An 8,266-nucleotide genomic window follows, 5' to 3' on the forward strand; every position below is an offset into this window, starting at 1 on the left:
AAAGAAGGACGGCGACCTTTCGATGTGCGGATGACAGATGGGGCCGCCCGCTCGGGCGCATTGATGTGGGCGGGTGGGAGGTGGGCGGCCACCTGCCACGCGGCCCCGACGCGGATGAGGCGCGCGTCCGTTTGGTGTTCGCCGCGACCCAAACCCGGCGCAAGTTTGCGCTCGAAATGGGTCGGCCCGGACACAAAACGGACAAGATGGGTCCGGGCCGTCGCGCGCTGGGCCGCCTCGTTTGTCCTTTTTACCTCAAACGGACGGGGCCGGACAGGACGGGCGCGGGATGGAGTTGGCCTCATGTGGGATTGGCTCTATTTGTTTGTACCAGGTCTTTGTTCGATTGTTCGTAAATCAACCGAACAAAAATCTTTTTAATTATTAATTAATAGAAAAAGGCAAAGCTTTTCCTCCGCTGGCTCGTCGGTGGCCGGCACAGTTGTGGCACCCATCGACATGCGTCAGCATCTCGTTCTTGTGCAGGTTCAGGCGGCGACGTCCCGTGGAAGGCGCGTGCTTGATCTGGCGGCATGACCCTGCCTAGGGGGATGACCACGTCAATTGAGGCAGGGTGGAGGATGGCGGGGTGGTGGCTCCGGGGACGTGGTGAGCAGATCCATGACATGGCTGCAGTGACAGCGATATGTGAGGTGGCTTCAATGGTGGCCAGATCTGATAACCAGCTTACCTTCAAGCGTCCCTTTCTCCCCCATCTAAGTACGTGGAACAAAGGAGATGTGGCAATGGCCGGAAGCAGGACATCATGGGCTTTCACCTGCATCCGGCATCTTCTCCAACAGATCCACCTAGCGAGACGTCGTCGGCCGGCAGTGAGGTTGTTGGTTGTGATGGGTTGGATTACAAGTTTGTGTGTACTTCGGGTGAAAACCCACGATTTTCCATTCGGATACATCAAGCAATGTCGGCGTGCGAGCGTCGTGCTCTTGTTGAATGTGTTGGCTCGAAGCTTGGCTCTACAGATGAAAATCTCGTGTTTGACTCTTTTTTTATCATACTTTCGTTTAGTTATGCCAATCCGTTTGGCATTGATGTTAGTCTTTGCTTCTTTTTTTTAGAATAGTCTTTGCTTGACATCATTGAATAATCAATAAGATTGTTTATGTGTGCATCACTTCATGAAGAGGAAGCGGAGAGCATTCCCCTCTTTTCAAAAAGAGGAAAACTAAAAACAACATACCGACACAAAATCACTGACTTCCTTGCAGCTCTATCCGGATGGATTTCGTGCTGTACTTGGAATTGAGGGCGCGACAAGATGCATCGACCCACAGGCATAAATAACATACATCGCCTGATCACTCAGATCTCATAGGCGCGTACACTACATCCTCTCCCCCATCCATCAAGACCGGTCGAGCGTGCGTGCGTACGTGCATCCTAGACAGACAGGACACGTACAACTTGCCAAGAAAGCCGACTGTTGAGGGTAAAGGAAGCCATGCACATGCCAGTGCACGCTTGCCCAACACCACACTCAATCCAAGCTACTACCTGCTAGGTGCAGCAGCAGCAGCAATGGCAACCGCGTGCAGTGCAGTGCCCAACTGTTCAGCCCCATGGATCCATCCATCCATCCATCCATCACACCTTGACCTAGCTAGCTACTGAGTAGGAGTAGCTTGGTGTAAGTGAGGTGAGGTGATGCATGAGAGCAATTCATTCATGCCTGTCTGCCTCCGGCAGGAATAATGGTCACCCCATGCAGTGGCCGGGGCGATCTGGTACAAGGGCGCGAGAAGTCAGAGAGGTATAATTGGGGCGCAGGGGAGACAAGGACTGGCCGGGTGTGATTTGAGGTTTCATGGAGTAGTAGCAATGTCAGTAGTAACTCAGTATGCATGCTCTCCTTTGCAGTGCGGTGCAGCGTCTTTTCTCTTCCGCCCTGTTTTCACGGCCAAAAGATCTCCTGGTCGTGCGCGCAGCAGCACGTCAAGTCAGATCAGGCTGCTGCATTCTCATAGTATCTAACGAAAGTTATCTTCAGATTAGCTTTAACTGAAGAAAAATCTTCAGACTAACTAATGAGAAGCCACTGTTTCTCGATTTTTACCATGTCATCGGGTATACAACGGTAACGTTAGCATGCCACTGTCGAGGCCAAAAATATACGGGTGTATCTAAGCCTTTTTGGGACGGAGAGAGTACAAGCTAAACATTTCTTCAAGACAGTAGAGACGGTGACATGCCAATATGATAACTTACCAATCAAGCATGCATTGCATGGTGAAGCCTGGCCGTGGGAGCGAAATGATGGTTTTTTATTCTTCGGGAAACAGAGACACACATATGGTTATAAGTTTATAACTAAAGAGGCAAAACACTTGGCATTTTGCTGCAAACATGGCAAGGAACATAACTGAAACCTGAGGAACTACTGGTACTATGCAACAATTAGGAGTCAACAAACCTGGAAACAAACAAGCTGCAAGTTAAGAAATCGTAAAATTTGCTCGGGAATTAGTAGAGATGACGAGAAACGGACGGTAATGAAATTCTGATCTTTCCAAGAGCCGACTGCCACATGCATGTACATCTGTAGCATCGTAACTAAATGAGAAATTGCACACATCTCTGCCTGGTAAACATACCTTCATGTGACGAGGAATTGCCTCTCTCTCGAAACGCATCTACGCAGAACAATTGGCCTCTCACTGAGACTTCCCACAGCTTTATTGAACTGCCCGGCCGGCCTCTCGATCGCGCAGCTAGCAAGCCGAAGCGATCTAGCGAGAGGCAGATCCATGCGCGCATGCAGTTCAAGAAAGCTGTGGAAGATCACAGAGAGGGCCATGCAATTGGATCCGCCCGGGCTGGCCGCTACCATCGATCATACAGGACCGGGAGCAGTCTTCACGAGGGATTTGGGGGCGGTGAGGGAGGAAGACAGGAAGAGTGGTAGAAGGGAAGGAGTAGATCGACGGTGGTGCTTTCTTATAGCACCGAGATGAGAGAGGAGGTTTGGTGTTGGTGGGGAGGTGAAGGACCCCGATCCCAAGGAGAATATATGTGGGCACCTAGAGGCAAGGGAAAAAGAAGCTCTTCCTTTTGTTCCGGCTTCTTTTTTGCACATCAATTCAAGCTTTCAAGGGCTTTATGATGGGAGCAACCCTCTCCCCAAACTGCTACCAACCCTAATAGCCATCCAATCTCTCCTCCACTCCACCGTCTCGGCCCCCCTTCTCTCCCCCTTCCGGAAACTTCATCGATGGCCAGAGGAGTGTGGACACCCCTTTCATTTTTTTTCTCTCTCTTTTAGTTCTTGTACGTCATCGACAAGGTGGTGGTGGTGGATGGCTGTTGAAATAAGATCTCTTCGGTCTCTCCTTACCTCGATGATGCCCGATTTGGCGCTAAAGAGGGACCTGTGAGGGTAAGTTTTTGCCAAATATGTCAATTCTCTTCAGATCTTCCCAGTTGACATGTTAATCAAGTGAAGTAGTTGGTTGGCTCTTTGTGTTGTGATTTCAACCTCTTCCTTCGATATATTACGTGCCATGGCTAATTTCTCCAACCCTCTAGACTAGTGGTGAATGATTGCAAGCCTGAGTTACATTTTTTTTTCCAACCGGGCTCACACCCCTTTCCATTAATCGCTTAACGGAAATATTACAGTCTCAGTTGTTTTCAAACCACAGCACACTAAACTACCCGAGACTGACTAAGCAAAAGGAGACCGAAAGGGGAGAGCGAGTTGGGGCATCAACAGGAAACCCGCAACAAATGACTCTAAAACGAGTCATCCACCACGGGGCAAAAACCTGTTGACACCTACCATCCCAACCTCGAAACGAACAGCACGGCGACCACTTCGCGCATCAGGACTAAAATACGGGACACCACCACCAAAAGGAGCCACAGAACATCTCAGCGGGCATCAAACCCCAGTGAGATCAAAGACATCACAGACTACAGTCCAGAACAGCTTCAAGCCCCCACGCCATTCCCCAGCATGGGCCTTCCCCTGGGAGTAGAACGGTCCGCCAAAGACGCAGCCACGCGCACCATCTTCTGTACTCCAGCCTGGACTCTTTCCTTGTCAATCCCTTTCAGAAGACCTGACCAATACATCAAAAAGGAACACACAGTGAAAACAGCCTCCAACGAAGAGCGAATGATACAGTTATCGAAGGTTGCCTTGTTACGGGTGCACCAAATACCCCGACATATAGCAGCAACCATAGTCATGTAATGCTTTTTGCCCCCAGGAAGATATTTATAGAGCCATGCCCAGCTCTGCCAAATAGTTTTAGGAGTACAGGATGTTCCCAAAGCAGCCCCAATCACCCCCCAAATAGAACGGGCAAACACACACCCAAAGAAAAGGTGATCAGCAGTTTCAATATCATGGCAGAACGAACAAATTGGATTCCCTGGCCATTTTCTTTTACGCAGGTTGTCCCTGGTAGGGATGGCATTTTGAAAAAGTTTCCAAAGGAAGATTTTGATCTTCAGAGGAATCTTAGCTTTCCAGATCCACTTGTAATCAGGTCCTGATAAATCTTTTTCTAACCACTCGTAAACAGATTTTGTTGTAAAATCTCCTTTGCTATTAAACTTCCAAACAACTTGATCAGGTGAATCATTCAAAGGTAGCTTTTTAGCCCCATCCACCACATTAGCCCACTGATCAGATAACTCAGCAAAGAGATTACGCCGGAATCCCATTACAAAGTTACTAGCAGCAAAATTCGCTAAGGTGCATTCTTGCTCTTGACAAATATCATATAGAGCAGGATAGCCTTCTTTCAAAGGATTCTCAGAAATCCAGGGATCGTGCCAGACCCTAGCCAGATCACCCATATTAATGCGGATCCCTCTACCCTCCATATACACCTTTTTAACTTTCATAATAGCTTTCCAACAAGGGGAGTCATTAAATCTGATCTGTACATTAGCCACCGTTTTGCGCTTAAAGTATCGAGCCCGCAAGATCTTTTGCCACAGTCCATCACCTGACTCCAACTTCCACCACCATTTAACTAGGAGACTAATATTCTGTTTATGCAGATCCTTAATACCCAATCCCCCTTTATTCTTCGAGCGACAGACTCTGGACCACTTAACCCAGTGATAGGCCCGCTTATCTTTTTTCCTCCTCCAAAAGAAGTGCCTACGATGTTTATTCATCTTCTCAATAAATGTTTTGTTAAGGAGGAACATAGACATGAAGTAAGAAGGAATCCCATCTAGGCTAGAGTTAACCAAGGTTAATCTAGCACCAGACGAAGCAACATAATTAATCCAGGCAGCCAATCTCTTTAGAAGCTTAGCATCTAGGAAGTCCCAGTCCACAGTTTTAAGCATGGCATACGTCACTGTGACCCCCAAATATCTCATAGGAAACTTGCCAATCTGGCACCCAAACATCCCAGCATAAAATTGATCAATATCATTATCCCCACCGATCGAAAAAACCTTGCTTTTATCAAAATTAATTTTAAGCCCAGACATCAATTCAAACAAATAGAGAAGCAGCTTAACATTTACTGCCTTGTCCACATCATGAGAGAAGCAAATAACTGTATCATCTGCATACTGCAATATCCCCACTCCCCCCTTAATAAGATCAGACGCGAGCCCCTCGAACAACTTATTTTTTTGGGCAGCCAGAACCATCTTGGTCAGACACTCAGCGGCCATATTGAACAAAAAAGGGGAATGAGGGTCACCCTGACGCACCCCTTTGGCACTTTGAATATAGGGCCCGAGCTCATCATTGATCTTGACACTAACCGTGCCATCACGAAGAATCTGGGACACCCACCCACACCACTTAGGATTAAAGCCTCTCTTACTATGACAATCAAGAAGGAAATCCCAATTGACCTTGTCATAGGCTTTTTCGAAGTCAAGTTTAAGGACAATCCCCGTCTTTTTTTTCACATGGGTATAATGAATGACTTCATGTAGCGACAGGATCCCGTCCATAATGTCCCTCCCTTTTATGAAGGCATTCTACTGTATACTAAACAGTTTGGGGGCATATACACTCGCTCTCCTGTCCATGACCTTGGTGATCAGCTTATAAGGGCATCGCAACAAGCAAATAGGTCTGTACTGCTGAATTCTATTGGCCTCCGAGGTTTTAGGCAAAAGGGTGATAATGCCATAATTCAAGCGTTGCACATCTAGCCTGCCCTCGTGAAACCACTCAAAAATCCTAAGGAGATCCATACAAACAACATCCCAGCAGTGCTGGTAGAAATCAGCAGGTACACTATCAGGGCCAGGTGCACGATTAGGCTCCATAGCAAAGAGAGCAGCTTTAATCTCCTCAAGGAAAAAGGGTTTAGTTAACTCATCATTATCACTCAAGGATATATTCTCCTCAATAGACCACAAGGATGTGTCAACACTACACATATTACCAGGTGCAGGTCCAAACAATTCCTTATAAAAGTCAGTAGCATGGGCTAGTAAATTCTTGGTCCCCTCAATAGTAACAGAACCACATTCAAGAGAACGTATCATATTTTTCCTGCGTCTCCCATTGGCCACTTTATGGAAGAAATCGGTGTTATTATCACCTTTCAATAGCCACCTTTTGGTAGATTTTTGATGCCAGGATGATTCCTCTTCAAGGTATATACTATTAAGTTCCACCAGGATATTTAACTTCCTCGTATACGCCTCCCCGCACAGATCATATTGTTCTTCTAACAGCTCCAACTCCTGAAGCTCCAATCTAAGTAGATTCTTCTTAATCCTACATTTGCCAAAGTTATTTGAGCCCCACCCTTTAAAAAATTTCTTCATCCTCTTCAACTTAATGTTCAACACATCAATAGGATCATCCGTGTACACAGGCCTAGCCCAGATTTTAGAAACAAGCGGTAAGAACTCTGGATTGCTCAACCAGGCGTTATCGAATTTAAAACATCTATTGCCGGGGGCCCTGGATGAAGCCACGCCCCCATCCAGCAGCAAAGGGTTATGATTAGATAAATCCTTGACTATTTTAGTAACCGACGCCAACGGATATAGGTCTTCCCAATCGGAGGACATCAAGACCCTATCAAGTTTTTCCAAAGTGGGATGTTCTTGTTTGTTAGACCATGTGAAGCACCCACCGCCCATAAAAATCTCCCTCAGGCTTAGTAGATGGATGACAGCGTTAAAGACATCCGAGAAATGTGATAAAGGGGTCTTTTTATTTTTTTCCCGCAGTGTCTAATGATGTTAAAATCACCACCCACCAAATAAGGAGTTTTAATCCTATGACAGACGGAAGACAATTCAGCCAAAAATTCAGGTTTATTTTCATCGTGGGCTGCACCATACACCACCAACAGAGCCCATTCACATCTCTTAACCTTGTCAAAGAGATTAATCTGCAATATATATTTACCACGCACAACATCTATAACCTCAAGTGTTTCTAGTCTCAATCCACATAATATCCCACCAGACTTCCCAATCGATGGGATCCATTCCCATCTAAAATCTGAATGGGGGTCAAATCTCCTAAAAAGGAGGGCTTATAATCTCTTTTCATGGTCTCTTGCAAACCAATGAAGTCCACTTTATTGGTATTAATGATATCCGTGAGGCAGGAAGCCATACCACCTTTTCCTGCCCCCCTACAATTCCAAAAAACCCCTATCATTTATAACGTCCAGGTTTATCTCTCACCCTGGTAGGCCTACTAGGATTCAGAGTAGACCTATCCTCAGCCTCTTTTTTCTGTTTTCGAGTCACGGGTCTAATTGTGATGTTAGGAGACGAAACCACAACTTTATCTTTCTTAGGGGATTTTTTCTTTTTTCTCCTGGAATACACAGGAATAAATGGGGCATCATCTTCCATGTCCTGATCATCCCAGGTTAAGGAGAGAGGAACAGCATTGCCTAAGCCATCTTTGATGGTGATATCCCTAGGACTAGTTACTTTCTCATGCAGCACTTGCCTAGATATTTCAAGTTCACGAAGGATATTAACAGTATTGAAATTATCATCAGGTATATTAACCCCCATAAGCGAGGCACGGATCATGATGGCTGTGTCAGACAGAACAGAGAATTGGTTACCAGCAGGGGGTGAGGAAGTACCTTCAGAGTTGCGCTTCTTCATGCGATCCGTTGCCCTCTCCTCCACCCTAGCGAGCTTTTGATACTGATTGCGACCCTCAGGTCCAGATGACACATGCAGCTTTTCATGTATAGGAGATCCAGTAGGAGACTCAACGGTATACAGACTGCGAGTCTCGCTACCTTCCTTCGACCCCTCCTCCAGCTCAACAACC

This window comes from Triticum aestivum, chromosome 6D (assembly GCF_018294505.1).
Source record: "Triticum aestivum cultivar Chinese Spring chromosome 6D, IWGSC CS RefSeq v2.1, whole genome shotgun sequence".
NCBI classification, from domain to species: Eukaryota; Viridiplantae; Streptophyta; class Magnoliopsida; order Poales; family Poaceae; genus Triticum; species Triticum aestivum.